The sequence below is a fragment of the Ochotona princeps genome, chromosome 20 (genome assembly GCF_030435755.1).
Source record: "Ochotona princeps isolate mOchPri1 chromosome 20, mOchPri1.hap1, whole genome shotgun sequence".
In the NCBI taxonomy this organism is placed as follows: domain Eukaryota; kingdom Metazoa; phylum Chordata; class Mammalia; order Lagomorpha; family Ochotonidae; genus Ochotona; species Ochotona princeps.
In genome coordinates, this window is record NC_080851.1 from 9,843,137 (window position 1) to 9,863,167 (window position 20,031).

A 20,031-nucleotide genomic window follows, 5' to 3' on the forward strand; every position below is an offset into this window, starting at 1 on the left:
CGGTGGTCTCCCCAGCTGACTGCGTGTCGCTCTGTCACAACCACGCCTCGATCTCCCCCAAACCGGCCCCCCGTAACTGACCCCATGTCAGAGCGTAAGGGGTTAATTAACAGAGACGACTCAGGGCACAGTTCCCACCGCCTCCGCAGCCCCGCAACTCAACCCCGAACCCACCACCCACCACCCACCCCCATTCGGGCCTCGAACCCCGGCAAGCCCTAGGATCTCCCCCTCCCCACCTGGAACCCCCAGCCCCACCCTGCAGCCCACATATCCGAACTCCCAGCGCCTCACCTGAGGGGCGCCTCGCGAGGGGGCTGCGGTGTCCCTCGGACCTCCGCACGTGGCCCCGGCCGCGCGGAGCAGGTAACCGGACTCTGGGGAAGGAGTTACCAGCGCTCGCTCCGGCAAGGGGTGGGCACAAGGGCGGCGGAGGGCGGAGGGACGGCGTAGGGCGCCGCCCGCGTCCGCGCGCTGGGGTGGACTGGGGCCCGCGGGGGGCTCCGGTCGGGGCTGGGGGGCCCGAGCCGGGGAGGTTGCTAGGGGGCGGGGGCCGGGAAGCGCAAGGCCGATTCCGCCCGAAACCCACGGGGGCGCTGGGGGACCTGGGGGGACTCGCGGCTGGGCGGCGGCGAGCAAGTGTGCAAATTAAAGCCTTCCGGAGGGAGGAGAGTCGGCCGAGCCGCGGCGGGGCTCGAAGCCTTCTTGCGCCCCAGCTTGCCAGTGCGAGTCGGGGGCGAGCGGGGGGCTGCGGCCGAGTGTTGGGGAGGCTGGGGGAGGGTGGCAGTTAAGTGAAAATTTCCGGCTTTCAGAGAGGCTGGGGTGGGGGATCCTGCGAATGGAGGAAGAGTGGGATGTGTCGTCGGGCGTCGGCGAAGTTTCCCCTCCCCAGGGTCGCCTGGAGTTGGGCTTTTGACAGGGCGAGGCGGGGGCTGCGGCAGCCCGGATTGGGACGGGCACCCAACTGCCCGCCCCAACGCGGAGAGGCCCGAGGGGGTGGCAAATGCCCACACTTTCCAAGAAACTGAAAAATCAGACAAAAAAAAAATAGTAACTCTGATCTATTAAAAAGAAAACACACACACACACAAGTCTGGCTGGGTGCCTTGCAGAAAGGAAAACACAAATCTCTCCAAGCACTTTTCACTTCGAGCGTGAGCTACATTTGTTTTGTTTCCCTTCGCTTCCTTTCGGCCTCACAAAGCCCTATCTTCTTTGCAGACGAAGGAGATGGTTTGCAAATTGTCAGGCACTCTTTGTGGCCCACGGTCCCCGGCGAGGGACCATGGCTTCAGGGTTAGGACGTGGTTGGAAACGGTTGGGGAAGCACCGAGGTGTTCTAGAGGAGCTGGCAAGACGCAGTAGGGTCGGCCGCGGATAGCAGCACTGCGCCTGAGTAGGCACACGAAGGGGGCGGGGAAGGGGGTGCTGGGGGGAAGGCGTCGCTGGAATCCTGACACACAGACTGTGAGTGTCCACCTTCTGAGAAAAACCTGAATGTCATTATTTCAGGTGAAAAATGAGGTTTTGCTGGGGGCAGGGGATGAGAGGGAGATCTTGAAGATTCTCTGCACTGGAGGAAAAGATAAAATAATTGTCTTGTTTTGAAAGAATTCAGTGGCCCCCAAAATCTGTCTGCAGGAGACTTGAGACCCAAAACTAAATAGCCAAACTAAATAGGTAGGTGTTCCAGTGTTTTGCAAAAATATTGTAGCAAAATTTACTAGAATTGGAAATATTGCCTCTACAAACCTTTTTGCTTTTTGAATTAAACCATTATTTCACAGATCAAATTTTTACTTTTATAAAATTGTATCCTAAACTACAGTATGAAGCAAGATCAGGGAAATAAAAGTGGATGATTTCCATTGTAAACATTTTTTTAATTCATGATAATTTTTCTTAAATAATAAAAGTAAACCATTGTGTTTTGAAGCTTAAGGGAATTCCTAAAGTACAGTTTGTGTTTAAAATCGCATCTTCTGAAATAAAATCCTGTTACTGAACGAGCTTGTATTTCTAAAGTTATCGACCACCTCCTATGCCTCACACTTGGGCATGCAAAGTATTAGGTTTTTCAGTCCATATAAATTATCGGGGTGCTCCAACTCATTGGTTGTGCGTTAACCTAGAGACACCAATGCGAATCCTTTCTTTTGATAGTTATGCTTATCAATGTTTTTTCAAACAAGATTTATTTGCTGATAATTAACATGTTGATGCAATCCAGAAATAGTTACTAATAAATGGCCAGAGGGACCATCACACAATTGCAAACATTTATTTGAGCAAATAATTTATTTTAAAAATATCAAGCTGTAAATACCATTAAAATGAGAACAAAAGTGTCTTTTGTACCTTAGGTTGTGTTTTTAATTACTGAATTTAACAACAATCATTACTAGGTTAGAAATTTCATGACTTAGATTACTAGATCATTTGGATAAAAAAGCAACATTGGAATTTTTATTTAATTATGTGTGGGAATGCCAATGCAAGCATTCTTCTTTTTTTCTAATGATTCTTATCTTTTATGTTAGTTTACAGTTTTTCACTCACCCTACTCGGAGGTCACAGTGGGTTAAAGTGTGAAAATCAAGGAAATTTTATAAGGAATTATATAAAATTAGTACATTTCATATTGTTTTAGTTTGTGGATAACTTCTTTGTGGGTCACAGGCTGTCATAACAAAATTTGTGCACAGTTTATAAACTGTGAACCAAATTCCAACTGTTTTTAAAATTGAAGTTTTCTGTGAATAAGTATGTAGCATTCAAGAGAAATGACCTTAGCCAGTATTTTCATAGTACATCTGAAATGGTCTACAGTTACAATTGTCTTACAAGATCTCAAGAATTAGAATTGAAGGATTACAAATATGGTATTGTAGCAACACTGAAAGTTTTCTTAGTATCACATAGGAAATGTATTTCACTTATGAACATTTTTATTTCATAATTTCTTTAAAATTTTGTTTTCGGTTAAAAGTAAAAGTCTAAAGCTCTGACCTATCATTTTTAAGCTTTTTAAAGAAACTGGTAATTTATTTTAAAATAATAAGTATATAGTGCTTGTCTCATTCTAAATTGTCTGGTTTATACAATCTATTTGAATTTATAAAATCCCTTTTGCAGAAACTTGGAAATGAGATTTTGCTACAATATGCTACACAATTATTTTAATTGCTGGTCCATGTAAATGTATAATTTTGTCTGTAAAATTCTCCTATTCATTGTTTTTCATTATTTTCGATTAAAAAACATTTATGATTTATTAACTGTGAAACAAATTATCCTATTTTTTAGCCTGATTTGCATGTGTGTGCAAATGTTATCTTCATTGAGTAATTGCCATGAAAACTGTTTCTTGAATAGAACTAGTCTAATCTAACACACTGCATTTGGATGCATTCTTATACCCTCCAAGATAATTTCTTGAGCATTTTCCTGAAATATATATTCACTTTAGTGTTTGTTAAACAACCTAGGGGGGAAAATCCAGCTCTTTAAGTTCACTTTTTGAATTATAAAATTCTAAACTTTTAGGAATTGTTAAAATTCAGCCTCCTAAATAAATTATTTTCTGTCAATTTAGAAATTACCTGATATGTACTTTGAGGGGAAATTATATCAGTAGCTTGTAACATTCAAGGAGAGAAAAATATATTTTCATCTTCTGGAACATTAAGTTTCCATGAGTTCTACTGGTCTATAATTATCCCCATGCAACATGTTACTGCTAGGCTCATATGAGACATCCCATCTTTTTTTTCCTCTGCTGTTTGTTTGTGTGTGAATACCTGTGTGTTTTTGGCGTATTGTTATGACATGTTTAGAACATGCTGTTGAGTCTTTCGTTAGAATCCTGAGCAATCAGAAAAGCAACAACGAAAATGGAGTTGCAAGATTGTGAGAACTTCACTGAAATACCTCGTTCCCATTCCATCTGTGATGACCTCTATTTTTCACTGGTATCTAACATTTCTTTTCTAAGATAATACTTGCCTCTTGACTGCCCACATGGCCTGGCATTTGTGTTTTTAGAGCTGCTTCTGGCGGAGCTGAAAGATATCCATATGTTTCAGACCCTTCAGGGGAGCAGGGAAACTACAGCTCGGGGTGGGTGAGAGGGTTATAGTGGAAAGTAGGAAGTGGGCGAGAGGAGGCGTGGAGGGAGGACCTTGAGTAAATGGCCTGGCATCAGGGCGAAGGCGGAGGCACATGCTGAGTTTGCGGGAGGGGAGGCACAGGGTGCAGCCTGGGTGCGCTGGGCATGTGCGTCCAGGCAGACCGATTCTTTCTGTGAATGGCATCCTATGTCTATCCTATTGTGCAAGGAAATCCCTCTGATGAAAAGAGGTCACGTAGTATGTGTATCCATAGTCAACGTGGCTTGATTTTGTGTTGGCTCCTGGATTTCTCCTGAAAAATGATAGAGAATGAAATTCTTTGTCTAGAATAAAGGACATAACAGTGTCACTCTGTGGAGCCCTGTTTTTCGTTTGTTTTCATCATGAATTGAAGAGAGGGTCTGATTTCTAGACCCTGTGGTTACTTGTGTTCGAAGTCACACACATCTTGGTAGTCTCATCACCTGCTGCGGTAACTGACAAGCATTTCAAGTCCAACAAAGGCTTGTCAACTAGAAAGCTGGCTGTGCGTCGTTTCATCCTTCTCCTTAGAGGCTATGCCTTTCTGTTTGCTGTAAGGGACAATACTAGATTAAGTTTTAAATATAATGCCAGGAAAGCACTTTAGGAGTTTAAAGATCAACGTGCTCATTTGAGAACCTCGGGAATGTGTCTCCTCAACCTGCACCTCCTTTCTCTAAGTCTCTTCTCAAAATCCTGCTATCATTTCACCACTCGGCTCTTCTGGAAAACCTTTGTAATTCCCTCTGCTCTAGTCCCTTGAGGCCATGCGTTCTGCCTATGAGTTTGAGGCTCTGCTCTCTGCACCTTGAACACCTTTTCACTCCCTCAGAACATCCACCAGAGCTAGTTTCTGTCTGACAGTTCTCCAGCTCCTGGCCATGTCCTCTAGCCACAGCAGGTGGCCACATTGAATCAAGTAGCTGCAGGACAGACTGAAACAGTGGGACACAACTGGATCACATTTGAAGTTAAGTATGGGTATTTCATGTTGCTTAAACAGGGAAGAACCGCGTTGGATCAGTTCGATATGTTTTCTCCAGTGTTGCAGGAATTGGTCATTTAAAGCATTTCTATCTGACTTCACTGAGTTCTCTTTTAAAGGAACAAATGCTAATGCTGACACAAATCAGACACCATATAATTCAGACCCTGGAAAGATTGCTAATCTTAACTGTCATATCCTTCGTATTTCAGACTTTGATTCTTTCTGTCTTCTTTCATAATAGTTACCATACCCTCTGAGATGAGTCATTTAATCTCTCTTACCTGCAGGGTATATGCCTGTTGTGTCGGTTTACTAATCACTAGGAAGATATTATGGAAATAGTTTGGAGACGACAACAAAGAATATTATCCTCCCAAGAGAGGGTTAGGGAGCTGTGATGGAGGGTGTCAGAAAAATACAGTCTGGTGTTGTCCACAAACTGCCTGTGAAACCTTGGATAGTGCATGGACACATTCCCTGGGCTTTAAGGTCTTTGCCAATGAAAGAGATGACAAGGTTGGATGATGTCTGTAGCAGACACATCTTGGAAATGGTGTGGCCCCTTGCAGTGTGCTCTGCAGGCATTATCATTACACAACTGTTGCCATCCGTCACTTAATGCCAGAGGATGGATCGCTCCTTTGAGCGGCAGAGTGCTGTTCGGATTTCCACTGCAAAGTATAATGGCTTCTCTCTCACTTAATTCTCCGGACTTCCAAGATTGAACATAGTTAAAGAAAACTTTAAGGAAAGTCGTTATTAGAGATGGGGAAGCAGTTTTGTGTAAAACTAAGTGTGATACAAGAGCCGACCCTGATCTTAAACTGTAGTCAGAAATCTTGGGTGATTACAGAAAATCCTCCAAGGTATCATGAAGCATCATGCTGGTAGATGTGACCTATCTATAAAGGTCAGCAGCAATGGCCCCCAGTGAGGTGGCAGGGGCAGGGGAAGGAGGGCCGGGGCAGCTTGCTGTGCATCTGAGCAGCTTCATCTGTCTCAGACATTTCTAGCACTGCCCATCAAGACTGAAATGTATGGCAGTCACGTCCAGCCTTATGAATGATTTCAAAGTCCTGCCCTGAAGCTTAACAAGATGCAAATTGGGCAGTTGGAACAGGAGTTTCATGGGTTTTGGGCTGTTCCATTGTGAACCAGATTACTAATCTTTCGGATTCCCTGTTTCCCTCATCCGCACAGTAGAAATCCCATAGCTTACCACCTTAAGTCAGTGTGAGTAAATGCTTGCTGGTCAATTTGGTATTTGCCAGGTGCTCAGGAAGTCTTAATATGTAGTCAACATCCCTTTCACAAAATCACATTCCCTACTTTTTTTTTGAGACAGCTAACCCTTTGACAGACATTATCTCTTTTTCATTAAAAATTATTTTTGAAATGTGGAGCTAAAAAGAGTGAGCTCCCATCTGCTGTCTCACTTTCCAAATGCCCAGTGCCCAGGGCTGAAGTACACAGCCAGAGCTCAATCCGGTTCTCCTTCATGGGCTGCAAGAACGGAATGCTTTCGACTGCCACCACTGTCTGCTAGGGTTTGCTTTACCAGAAACCTAGAATGAGGAGTCAGGACGGAAACTGCATCCAGGCACTCTGCTGTGGGGCACAAGCATGCTGACCTCTGGGCCAGACACCTGCCTCCTGTCTGTGTGTGTCTGATCGAATGGACACATCTGCTCACTGCAGGAGGAACCATCCTAGACACAGAGCACCCACGACATGGCCTTGACCTTGGCAGAAGCCTGTGTTGGGGGTGAGGAATGGCAGAGGGTGGCTTGTCTTACCAGTTCTGATCTTGCTCACAGCTGCTGCATCTCCTCAGTTGGCCCCTCCCTGCCCTCCTCACCCCTTCCCTTCCACACGCCTCTCTTATTCCTTTTGCCATTGCTTTGATGTGGCCCAAGGACCACCCCATTGCGCCCCGTAAGCCTGCACCCCAAATCCTTGCTTACATTTGTGTTTAACATGGCACTTGGCTGGCTCCCTCACTGGTCACTCTCCTGCAGTCATGGGGACCCTTCTCATTGCTCTTGCTTGAAGTGCTTCCTGGCTCCCTGCTTGTCATCACCTCTTCCTCTGCCTGCTGCCTTATCTGCTCGGCATAGCACAGAATCAGTGTTCCTACGCTGTGCTCTCTCTCTAGAAAAATACTCAAGGAGAGCTGCCCTCCTCCTGAGCTTTCCAGGGGCGGTTCCACGCTCCCATGGTTCCTTGGCTTCTTGTTTTTAGATGCTCAGAAGCTTCCTTGGCAGCCAGTTCCCTGATTTCTTGTCTTTCCTCATGGACCATCAAGTGCTTTGATCCCATAGTTCTTCAATTTCTGCTCCAGTGACTCCAACTGTAAAAGTTAATGGAATCCTTGAAAGTATCCTGGGACTTTTCTTTCTTATATCTGAGTCAGTGAACAGAAGTGCTGGTTGAATGAAAGGTCTGGCATCATAGGAAATGTAGGTGCCTACAGGTAATGTTCTACCTCTGAAGTCACCTGGCACTCTTCCAGTCCACATGGTGCTCACCTGTTTTCTCCCTGTCCTGGATTTCATGCTCTCTACTTTGGAGGATGAACCGTTAGGCAGAATTAAAAAAAAGTCTTTTCAATACTCCCACCCCCTCTCTGCAGGTTACTTTCTCATGGTCTCCTTCAACAGGAAGACAAAGTGGTTGAGGGAAGCTCTGGAAAGCTGAGTTTACCTGGCCTTCCTGGGCTCCCACTAAGTGTGAGATGTTGGCCAAACAGCCAAAAGCACTTGAAGCCTTTCATGTTGGCCTGAGCTCGCTGTTAGAATAGCCCAGAACCGCCATATGGAGAAGCCCGCTGCTGTTTTGTTTTCAAAGGATGTTCTGCTTTTCTCCCTTCCCATCACAGCACAGGGCACTGGGCTCAGGGTAATGCTCCGCCATCACCAGCTGCTGTGGTTTGAATACTTGTCCCTTCCCAAATTCATGTTGAAACTTCACTCCCCTTGTGATGGTAGTAAGAGGTGGGACTTTAGGAAAATTTTGAGGGCTCTGAGGGCAGATTAATGTCCTTATAAGAGAGGCTTGTGTGTGTGTGATGCCATGAGAGAGAACACCATCTGCTCCTTCCAGAGGAGGCAGTGAGGGGACACCAACTTGGAAGCAGCAGAGATCATGGGTTCACCACACAGTGAACCTGCTAACTCCTGCATATTGGGTTGCCAACCCACAGAAAGAAATTTTGATTATGCAGATTACCCAGTCTCGGGTAACAGCACAAATGGATTCAGATACCATCCTTTTGAATTATTATTTTTTAAGATTTGCTTTTTTTAAATTGAAAGACAGAATGAAAGAGAAACAGATGGAGGGAGAGAGGCAGAGAGAGATCATCTATTTGCTGGTTCATTTTTCAAGTGGTCCCTACATCTCTGCCAAAACCAGAATTCTGCCTGAAACTCCATCCCATGTGAGTGGCAGGGACCCAAGCACTTGGCCATCTTCTGCTGCTCTCCCAGGCACGTTAGCAGGGAGCTGGATCAGAAGTGGAACAGCTGGGACTCAAACCAGGGCTTCAATAAGGCATGCCACACTGCCACAGTGCTGACCCATAACACACCATATTAACAGTTGATGAATGTGTTGTCCCACATTTTTGTTTTTGATTGTGCCATGCAAATTATGTAGCCAGTCCTGCCTGGCAGGAGAGCAGGGTAGACATTCCAGATGTGGGCACTCACTGTACGGCCCAGGCCTCCTCCACGGTGAAAGGTGACCACTGCTATCACTGTTTCCGTGGAACGCTTCGATCATCTTCCCCTTCAGTGCTGCAGTCATCCTGAGTGTTGCGTGGGTCTTTGGCCCTACACTTTTAAAACTGATTTTCAATTCTTCTTCTACCTCTTCTTCTCTCTTAACCATGGTGACATGCCATTTCTGACACTTCTTGATTTGGTGTTCTTTTGTCTGGCATTGCCAGCTCTTCCTCATGGTTCTGCCAAACACCTGGAGGTATTTCCAAGAGTCAGCAATCAGCAGTGGAATCGTTCCTCTGACAGCTTATTTACTCCCATATGAGTGATCAGACCTTCCCAGGTACTGCACACTTAAAAGTGGATTTCCATCATCCTTATAGAATTCATCACCTTGACTCTAGCCATAAATTCAACCTGTTTCATTCTACTTTGCTCTACCTGTTCTTAATTTTCCCACCTGCTGACTTCATAACTTTCCTTTTTCAGATGTATGGCTTTTTCCCCTATCCTGCCATTCCTTTCCTTTGGCTTCTCTGTTTAGTCACCAGTCTGTTGTGTGGTATTCCTTAGTTCCAACTCTTTCAGGCCACCCTTAGAAATGACCTGCCCACTGCAGTCATGTTCCTAACCTTTCCTTCTTTTCAAGCATTGGAGGTCAATGTGCCCATGGGGTTTGACTTAATTCTTTTAGTGTTTTCTTCCAAGACTCTGTGAATCCATTAGCCTGACACTGGCACAAAGAAAGCCTAATGTTGAATTTCACATTCTGGAGTCACCCTATCTCTCTCCCTACCATTGTCCTTGTGTTTGCCTGATGAGTCCGCAACTCCAGCTACTATAATTCTCCAGCTGATTCCCTTTTTGCTTTCCAGGATATCTCTTACCTTTCCCTGTTTTCCCAGAGGTTCTAGAAGCTTCTTCCTTTCCATAGGATCATGGTGCTGTTGCTTTTTATTTCACTGAGAAAATAGGGGGAAAAAACTAGAGCAAGGAATCCTGAACACTTTCCTGCAATGTCCCCAAGATTCTACTCCCCTTAACTCTCCTTGTCGGATACTCTTCATCTCCCCAACCTCTAGACTGGTGTGTTTTGGGGCTCAGTCTTTAGATTTCATTTTTCCTCTTTCCACTCTCACTTTCCGGGTAACCTCATCCAGCATCAAGACTTTAAATGTCATTTACATGTAGATATTTCAAAATTTGTGATACCCTTCAACTATTGTCTTTGAATTTTAGACATATGCACTTGCCTATATACTTAATATTTCTACAGAGATGTGAAACAGATATCTGAAACTTAAAAACTGATGTCTTCATTTCTCTGTCTCCATCTGGATATTTGTTCAAAATACCTAGCAAATAAGCTTGAGTCCTGTCTCTCTTTTTGCCCTATAGGCAGCCTTTAGCAAACTCGGTCCTACCACTCACGTAACCACCTTCATCTGACATTCCGTCCTACTGTACCACTTAGTGTTCCAGTTTCTGTCCTTGCCCTTCCCCCTGCTCCACACAGCCTAGTTCAAGTGGGCCTTAGAGAATTGGGAAGATGAGCTCAGTCCTCACAGTGTCAAGACCCTTCAGCATCATCCCATCTCTGGCGGTCTCCATGGTCTGACCTCACCTCCTGCAACTACTCTGTTGTTTTGCTGTGCTTGCCCTATACCCTCCTCTGCTACAGCCACACTCCTTGCTAATCCTCAAAGCCCCAAAGCACATCCTGCCTCTCAAGCCTTTGCCCTTGCTATTCCCTGGCGGCTGAGATGCTGTTCACCCACACACGTGCATGTGTGGTTTCTTTGCTGCCTTTAAGTCTTACTCAGAAACTGTCAGAGATATGATTTTGGACCCTCCCATTTCTCCAAGTGTGCCGTGCCTAGCCGAGCCAGCACAGCCCCCGAGCCCTTGCTGTTAGTGTGCTCAGTCTGTTCTATTCCCTCCTTCCCTTTCTTCCTCCTTTGCTCCCTCTCATAATGTCTGCCTTTCCTTACTTTCTGCTCTTGTTGCCCTGCTCCTCCTTCACTATGTCAGCACTCATTCAGAGTCAGCGTTGTGGAGGAAAGAGCCCCCAGAAGCAAACCTGTGGCAGTGCTCATTTCCTGGGTGGACTTTTCCTGGTTAAGCACCCTTTTCTTTAGAGATCAGAGACCCTTTACCGGGGACCGTTCGTTGTCAAGGTTGATCAGAGATGCCATCACAGTTCTGTAATCCCATGTATGGCTTATACCAGCGGCGTCTGTTGCTTTAGAAAGCCCTGACTTGTCTTATCAACAGTCATGGGCTAACCGTAAAATCCACCATAACCAATTGTCTTGCTTGCTGCTCCTAGGGGGCAGTGATGAAATAATGTAGTTGTTTTGGTGCCTGATGAAGTTCAGCTCCAATGATGGTGAGAATATAGGAAGGAATGAAAGACACATTCAGTGGAAACATGTTGTTTCCACTCCCCCCACCTTTCTTCTATTAGGTTAGAAATTCCCTGAGTGAAGGGACCATGCGTGCTGGATTCGTTTTAATGTATACAATTAGTGTCCAGCATGGTACTTTACAATTCATGCTCACTAAATAAATGCTCTCTGAATTTTTGCTTCCCAAGAATTAGACAAGTGTGGTCAAAAATTCTGAGAGCACAAAGCCATGAATAAAACCATGAATAATGGCAGTGCTTCATGTGATTGTCATTCATTCAACTTTGGAAAACATGCAGTTCTAAGCACTAAACACGATTTAGGGAAGTAATTACCACAAATCTCTATATACTTGGTCTGTGTTTTGATAGTATGCTTTCTCTGGTGGTTATTACTATAGATCATGGTGATAGGGAAAAACACACAAGCACATATATTAGGCTGGCCGCTGGCCATTCTACACTGTTAGTACCATTTACTAATAAATGAATGACTGATAATGTGGCTGAACTTACATTTCTATTCATTCAATATGTTTTGATTAGTCTCTTTTTAATTTTCATTTACTTGAAAACTGAAAGGCAGGGGGAAGTGGGGGAGAGAGAGAGACAGAGAGATCTTCCATCTACTAATTCACTCCTCAAATGCCCCCCTCCTACCAGGGCTGTGGTGGGTCAAAGCCAGGAGCCTGGCACTCCGTCCAGTTCCCCTGTGTGGGCATCACTGCCTCTGTGGATGTATCAGCGGGAAGCTGGTCAGAAGCAGAGGTGCCAGGACTTGAACCAGCACTCTAAAGTGCAAGTGGCAACTTAACCTGCCACATTACAGTGCCTATCTCTAGAATGTTCTTATTTAGGACAAGTTGTTATGCTAATACTCTAAATGCATTTAACATATTTCAATATGAAATCAAATGCAAATTTATGTTACACATTATGTTATCTTGTGATTCAAAAGGAACTTTAAGGTCTCTAAGTTATAAAATTGATGGAAACCAATCGGTCTCTTAAAAACATACCTTCACTTGTTTCAGTCTGCTAGTTTACTTTACCATGTCTTTAAAATATGGGCTTTTTCCACTTCTTCAGTTGTATGGATTCTGAATAGAAATCAATAGGACGTTTTATGAAGGTTAAATTACATTGAGGAAGATCATGATACTGAATCAAAGGGAGCAAAATGTATTCTAACTTTGCTTTAATACATTTGTATCTTGGCATATTACATTTCTAGAACAAACTGGCTTGTACATCGCTGCTGCTTCAGCAGGAGGAAATCATTATAATGAAAAGAGTTATTGAAAATAGTCCATGTTGTGTAATTCCCAGGATAAATGGGCTGAGTAGCAAATATTTCTGTTGTGAACTGTTTTACACTGAAATGTGCGTTATTAAACCCATTTGTTGAACACATTGAAAGATCGAATGTCTTCCTTACCCAGCATTGGGACATGTGGACTTGCCATTCCTCCCCTTCCTTTGCCTACATCTCATCAGATATTGTTTCTGGGTTTCCTGGAATTCATCCACATTAGAAGGGGGAAAAAATCATAGATGAAGAAACCAGAAAAACAGAATTTACAATTTATAAACACATATTTCCAACAAGATCATAAGAAATTTAAAGTAGTATACATAATCGAAACAGTGTGTGGGAAAGCCCATGGAACAGTGTGGGAGGTGGCCATTTTCTGCACCATCACACAGGTCCTCTACATTTGAAAAACCAAAAAAAAAAAAAAAAAGCAATCACAAGGCTGTTACAAATTTGAATGAAGCGAAAAGAATGCTGGTGATCAGGATGGCTTGGTGGTCTGTGTGCCCCTTCTGATTTCATAAACATGTAACTTTAGGTATATTATGTGTTTGACAAATAAACGTTTAGGGGCCAGGCATGCTAGCCTAGTGGCTAAATTCTTTCCTTGTATTAGATGCCAGGATCCCATATGGGCACTGGTTCGTATCCTGGCTGCTACACTTGGTTTCTAGCTCCTTGCTTGTGGCCTGAGAAAGCAGTACAGGATGGCGCAAAGCCTTGGGACCCTGCACCACATGGAGAACATGGAGGAAGCTCCTGGCTCTTGACTTTGGACCGGCTCAGTTCTGGCCATTGCGGCCATTTGGGGAGTGAACCAGCACATGGAAGATTTTTCTTTCTCTCTCTCTTCTCTTAAATCTGCCTTTTCAATTAAAAAAAAAAAAACTTTTTTTTTTTTTTTAAGAAATGTACATTTGGGCTCAGCATTGTGGTGTAGCAAGTTAAGGCTTGTATGTGATGCAAGAGTGCCGACTGCTCAGTTTCCAGTCCAGCTCCCTGCTAATGAGCATGGGAAAGCAGCGGAGGATGGGCCAAATGCTTGGGCCCCTGGCATCCACATGGAAGAAGCTCCCAGCTCCTGGCTTTGGCTTAATACAGCCCCAGCCATTGCAGCCATGTGGGACATGTTTCAGGGGATGGAAAATCTCTCATTCTCTCTCTCTCTCTGTCTTCCTTTGTATGTAATTTTTCAAATAAATAAAAAATCTTAAAAATACATATTTATTACTCTTTAAAACATTGTGTGTGTGGTCCAATTGTTTCTACTTAAGTTAGAGTAATTTTATTTGTATCTGGTTCCCTATTTCAAATACCTCTGGACAGAAATTGTGTTGAAAATGAATAGAACAGACTAGAGTTGAAGATAACAGTAGCAGCTAGGGTGGAAGGAACAGAAAGTTCTTTCCTCCTCAAAAGAAATAGTTTTCTTCATGGATGATCCTTTTTCTTTCTCCTCTTATAACTTCACTAACTTGAAGTGGCATTGAAGGTAGTGTTGGGGTTGGGGGAATCCCAGAACCTATGGAACTGCGTCATAAAATGAAATAACAATAATTTAAAAAAAAAAGTTTCTATAGGCATTTATTCATTCATTGAAACAAACCTCTGGTTGAATGTTAGTAATATGTTGACTCTAGACCAAGCACTGGGACATTTGTAGAAGGTTGTTAATATGTCATTACAGGACTTCTGCAGAGATCTCAAGCTTCAAAATATAGAGTTAGGGCCCGGCGGCGTGGCCTAGCGGCTGAAGTCCTCGCTTTGAAAGCCCCGGGATCCCATATAGGCGCCGGTTCTAATCCCGGCAGCTCCACTTCCCATCCAGCTCCCTGCTTGTGGCCTGGGAAAGCAGTCGAGGATGGCCCAAAGCTTTGGGACCCTGCACCCAAGTGGAAGACCCGGAAGAGGTTCCAGGTTCCTGGCTTCGGATCGGCGCGCACCGGCCCGTTGTGGCTCACTTGGGGAGTGAAACATCGGATGGAAGATCTTCCTCTCTGTCTCTCCTCCTCTCTCTATATCCGGCTTTCCAATAATAATAAAATCTTTTAAAAAAAAATATAGAGTTAGATGCTGGGGAACCAGTGCTGTGGCTCAATAGGCTAATCCTCACCTTCAAGCACTGGCATCCCATATGGGTGTCAGTTTCTGTCTTGGCTGCTCCGCTTTCGATCCAGCTCTCTGCTTATGGTCTGGGAAAGCAGTGGAGAAGGTCCCAAGCCTTGGGACCCTGGACCTACAAGGGTCCTGTTCATGGCTTTAGATCGACTCAGTGTCAACCATTGTGGCCATTTGGGGACCGAACCAGAGGATAGAAGATCTTTCTCTCTCTGCCTCTCCTTCTCTCTCTATAAATCTGCCTTTCAAATAAAAATAAAAATGTCCTTTTTATTTTATATTTTGTTTTATTTTTTGATGATGTTTACATGGTTGATCAGGGTGGGAAGTGTCGAGGATTAGGGGAAATGGGATGAGACAATTGTTTCCAAATTTTCTTCCTCCTGTAACTGGGGGAAGTGGGAAGATAAGGGGAGAAGCCGCACCCAGCCTCCCAACGACCCTAGTACCCGGGGATGGGGAACAGCCATCCGATATCATCCAAGGGTCCTCAATCTGGAGCATGCTCCAAGGGTTCTGCTAAAGTGGTTTTGATAGTTCTGAAATGCTGTCTATTTTCCTGATCCAAGGATGAGGAAATCTTTCCAAGGTCCATTGGCTGACATAGTCAACCTTAGATTCTCCATTCACCCAGATATTTGCTATAAACGCTTGGCTGGGGTAGTTTGCCAATTTGTTCTGTCTTCTTTCCTCTCCTCTGATACCAGATGTCTTCTGCAGGCCCTAGTAGACTTCCATATCCTCCATGTGCATCTGGGTATGCCCTGCACTGCTCCATCTTAGCCACTGAGTTAGCCCAGCTCTGACACATGCACTCCACAGTCAGTCCACAGATCCTATGATTCTCCGCATGGTTGGAGTGTTGAGTCCAGTGGTTCAGTTGCAAAGATCCCCACAGAAACCTTATCTGAGGTGATCCCAGACCTGACTCTTGTGTGTACTAGCCAGAACAGAATTTGGCTGAGTCCATCACCATATCAGCCTAAGTACATAGTGGTAATTGCAATTGCTGGGTCAGTTCTGTCTCCAGCCTAAGCCAGCCCACTCCACACCCGGCCCTCACATACACCAGCAGGAACTGCAGCCTTGTTGGAGAGACCCCCAGTCATCCCCACCAGGCCCGCCCCCAGCCCCAGCTCCTGTGCTTGCCAGTATGTGCAGCAGACTGATCCAGTCTGCCCCACATCCCATTCATCCCGTTCAGGTCTTGTACACATCAATGAGCTTAAACCCAACCGACCAACTTTCCAGCCCACACTCATGCTGGCAGGTGCCACTACCTGTCTTGCCAGGCCCTCTCTCAGCCCTGATTCTCATGCTTAGCAGTGGGAGTTACAGCCCATCAGAAGGGTAACCAGTTTCCCTACTGGGCCCACTCCTAGTCCTGGATCTTGCATCTGCCCCGCATTCCCAGCCCCAGATCTTGCATCTGCAGGTGGTTCTAACCCTGCCAGGCAGGTCCCCAGCCCTAGCTTTAGTGTGTGCCAATAAATGGTGGTTGTTGGTGGTTGATGCTAACTAGCCCAGTTCAGGTCTCTCGTGGGCTGGTGCATCAGTCTGACCCTAAAGGTCCTCTAGGTCCCCTTCCAAACAGCCTGGTTTCAGCTCCTTCTTTTACCTGCAAGTACAGTGGCCTTGTCATTGGGAGTCCCTCAGAAGTCATTCCTCACCTGAAACATACTTTCTCAGGAGTCCTCCCCTCTACTCCTCCCTTACCCACTTTCCTGGGCAATCCACAGTCCCCATGCCCAGGATTGCATGGATTCCACAGCCCAGTCTTCTGAAACTGTCTTCCAGTGTGGTGGTGTGCTAGCCTGGGACTCTGCCTGCCCACTAGGGTCCCAAGCTCCTGGAATGTGTACTGGCCTGGTACTTTACCCCTCCACACACTCATGTTCCAAGCCCATTCAAAGTTCCCAAGCCTAATCCACTGGCACAGCACGCCAGCACGTTAACCTCGGGCTCTCCCCACCCCTTCGCAGGACCAAGCGCTTGGGGAAATCCCCAGGCTCTCTCTGGCTGTTTTGGCTCCCTTTGGTCCCTCAAGCCCCTGCCGGTGCTATTCCCTATGGAGATGATGTGGCAATTGTATCTTGAGAAGCAGAGTGGAGATTAGACACAGAATAATCTTTGTCCAAGGAATTCTTCCCCCCATGCAAAGAATTGAACTTGGTGATGAGAAAGCAATGGAGGAGGTGAGAAGGTAGAGGACTTGCAGGACTGGCATGGAGACTGTGTGGAGAACTGACATTCCCAAGGGAGTAATTATGTGGTCCCTGACTGTACCAGCATGGGCTAAGACTTAGAGATAGCAGATTGTGAGGCTGGGGCCTAGAAATGACTGAAACACCAATCCTCAGTGGACCAGAATTCATTTGAATCAGATGCCAGCCATAATTTCCTCAGGTTCATTTAATCAATGTTATTTTTTTACATTTTTAGATTAATTTATTTTTATTCGAAAGGCAGAGTTACAGAGAAGGACAGGCACAGAAAGAGATCTTTCATCTGCTGACTCACCCCCTAAATGGCCACAATGGCCAGCAGTGAATTCACCCGAAGCAGGAGCTTTTTCCAAAACACACATGGGTGCAGGGACCCGAGGATTTGAGTCGTCCTCTACTTCTTCCCCAGACCACAAGCAGAGAGCTGGATGAGAAGTGGAGCAGCCAGGCAGGCGTTGTCCACATGGGCTGCTGATGTTGCAGTGACAAGGTTAGAATGCTTTGCCACAGCACTGGCCCCAAGCATTTGTGTTTGATTCGATTATTCATCATTTTAGATATTCTCTGCTAAGAAAAAAGGTGTTGTTTTGCCTTCTCTATGGATTCCTTTCTAACTCTGCTTTTGTGGTATTTGCTCATGAGTTTCCTATTCTTAAATCTAGCGAAAGTGGAAGGAGGTGCTTTCCCAAATATCATAACCCGAGGCGTTGTTCCTTTTTTTCAGCACATGTCAAGGAAGACAGCCAGTGGCAGGCCCGTTGAACTAGACAGCATACCATTTTCAAAGTAATCCTCTACATCCACAAATTAAAACAAAAACAAAAACACAGCATTATTCTCAGTATTTTCTCCTCGAAGACCGTAATCTTACTCATATAATCATAATCTTGAACCAGTGTTTGAAACTATAATTATATTAAGTATGTAAAGTAAAGCAGATATAATTATTGAATTACCTTTCACATTAGTATAAAGCCCATACATTTCTGTGCTTTTCCTGACATGTGAATAATGGTCTGGTAACTTCCCAGATAGTGAGAGTATGTGTACAGATACTGTGATATTGCAAAGCCAGTTTCCTGGAGATACCTGATTTATTTACAAAGCATAACAGATAGTATTTAAATGACATGATATTTTCCAAGTATATCCTAGTAAAAATACACTAAATTTCTTCCACAAAAATTCTTTAGCAGACACGGTTTGTTCTAACAGTAAAGCCTGCCATTGGCCAACACCTGTCCTTTACAGTTAAGGGCTAGCACGCAGGTGGTCTCACATTTGCTGTGATCCTCGTGTGTTTTCCATCGTGAATACTCCACTTACTGCAGAATCGACCATTTGAATAGTTGCAGTGCTACTTGTGCATTAGCACTGAGAAGAGGCAAATCCTGTTCATTCCTTGGGATGCGTTATTTTCTCGGTCCTTGTTGACGTTCACTAAGTTCATGGGATTACAAAGGAAGATATTGCTGCTTTCCTACTCTCTTTCCTGCTATGTTCATTCTCCTTGGGTTGCTGCTTGCCTCGCCTGCTGGATAATTCTCTCAGTCCGGCTCTGTTTGATGTGAGGTCAGAAGGCTCTCGTTCTCTGCACCTATTAGGCTGGCTTGTCTTGTCTCAGTGAGAGGAAGGAGCTGCTGGAGAGCGGTGACATCAGGGAGGGACAGAGGAGCTCATGTGTTCAGAACCGTGCACGCACACACGATGCTCGGCCGTCACTGGTTTGGGCTGCTCATCAGACTGTGGGGAGCTATCAGTTCTCTTCCGGGAATAGCATGCCTCCCACACAAGCAGAAAGCCGCAGGGTGGCCCTTGAATTTTTGTTCGTTTATTTAATTTCTCATTTTGCAGGATACACTTAAAATATAGGAATATTTTGTTTCAAATGTACTTGAATCCTATATCCAGTGTTTGCATCCAGATTGTTTAAAGGAAAGCATTAGCCAAAGCAGTGGCAGAGGTGCAGGCAAAGTTACGAGTCCTGTTGCACAGTCATACTTAACCTTCCTTCTTGAGACTTTCATGATCTCATTAGAGGGAACCAGGCGATGTTTTCAAAGGAACAGATAAGACACTGGTATTTACTTATCACATTTTCCTTAGCATGTTTTCTTTTGCTGTGTTTTCAGATATTTCCGAATCAGCTGCTTCTCCAAGACCAAAGAGATGTCAGGTTCCAGCTCTCTTGATTTTTTCTTCCTCCTCACCTTCAGTCGTCTCGAGTTGAACCTTCTTACTACTTCCATATCATCCCTCCTTACATAACCTTCCATATCATCTCAGAAGAAAAATTCCCAAGCCACAGACTTCAGCTGAACCCCAAAGATCCACCCTCTTCCCCAGCTTGCGTGTCCTTGTCCCATGGTTGCCCTCTGGCTGCTCAAGATGTCTGAACAGTCAACAGTGGTGATGGACGCGAGCTCACTTCCTTTCTCCCGAGGCTCTTGCCCCTTTGTCATCAGTGGCAAAGTCCCCAGTGACTCCGGTTCCCTTAGCACTCACCCCTCGTTGCTCTCTGCTCGCCCGCAGCCTCTTTCCTTGAAGTGGGTCTGGCCGTCCAGGCAGCAGAGGACCCTGCTCGCTCCTCACTCATGATTAGCGCCTGCCTTTTCTGAGTTCCGTCTCCACTTCCTTCTCTTAGTCTCTTGTCTCCTTCCAGGTGTTCGTCTCTTCCACCATCTCCTCTCCCTCTGTCCATCTTGTACAAGTTGGGGTTCCCTGGGGATTTTCTCATCTTTATTTCCTCCTCCTTCCCCCTCCCCCCACCTCCACGTAGTTTCATGCATACCTGGGTCTTGATCTGACCTCAACTCTGAAGACTGACTAGGTGAACCTTTTACTTGTAATGCTTGTTTTTCTTCTCTGCATTTTCTGTGCCTGGTAAATCTGTTTCTCCTTTCCTTGGCACTCCCAGGCCATCTGCTTTCTATTGCACTACTTTTCACTGACCTCTGACCCCACTCCCCCAGTCCCCAGGCTTCAACCTCTTACAAAATTAATGATTCTGGGGCTGGTGCTGTGCCTTGACAGACTAATCCTCCACCAGCTATCTCTGGCATCCTTTATGAACACCAGTTCATGTCCTGACTGCATCACTTCTGA

At 45.1% G+C, this 20,031-nt stretch overlaps 1 protein-coding gene across 1 annotated transcript in view; it reads right to left on the bottom strand.

Moving 5' to 3' along the window:
- CDK6 (cyclin dependent kinase 6) overlaps window positions 1-434 on the bottom strand; it is a 191,018-nt gene extending 190,584 nt beyond the window's left edge. Inside the window, exon 1 of the mRNA XM_004582299.4 lies at window positions 295-434. The gene's annotated coding sequence lies outside the window, so the exon portion shown is untranslated. The remainder of the gene's footprint in view (window positions 1-294) is intronic.
- Window positions 435-20,031: the final 19,597 nt, after the last annotated feature.